Source organism: Olea europaea, unplaced genomic scaffold, assembly GCF_002742605.1.
Source record: "Olea europaea var. sylvestris unplaced genomic scaffold, O_europaea_v1 scaffold119, whole genome shotgun sequence".
Taxonomy (NCBI): domain Eukaryota; kingdom Viridiplantae; phylum Streptophyta; class Magnoliopsida; order Lamiales; family Oleaceae; genus Olea; species Olea europaea.
The window spans coordinates 304,402-305,018 of record NW_019229312.1 but is presented as its reverse complement, the minus strand read 5'-3'; positions in this window follow the sequence as shown (position 1 = coordinate 305,018).

Genomic DNA, 617 nt, shown 5'->3' with positions numbered 1-617 from the left:
ATTTATTTATTTAATAATTCTAATTTTTTATTTAACTTTTAGCCAATCGAACTGAAAGGCTAAATTATTGTTTAACCACTTATTAGACCACAAATTAATTTATAGATGGCAATTTCGAAGACTTTGTTATGAACTCTCGATGTGGGATAAGTGAATTACTTTTCCAATGGATAATCCATTTTCTAATTACCAACAGAATATTCGTAGGTGAAAGATCCAAATATTAAACGATTACATGAGACACGGAATATCCGTTGGTAAAGAGATATCATCTTTACCAATGAAAAATCTGTTGTTGATTATTATATTTGAAAGGGAATTACTTTTATTAACAGATAATCTGTTTCTAATTGCCAGTGATATTCGGAACGTCACCTACAAATATTCCGTAGGTAAAAGATCTAACTATTAAACGGTTATATGAGACATGAAATATCTGTTGTTAAAGAGATATCATCGTTACCAACGAAAAATTCGTTGCTGATTAACTAGCTGAAAGTAAATAACTTTTGTCAATGGATAATCCGTTTTCTATGCATCCGTTGGTAATTTTCCGTAGGTGAAAAGCTATTTTTTAGTAGTGGTGCCATCTCGTTTGTAGGGTGAATCCTAACTGA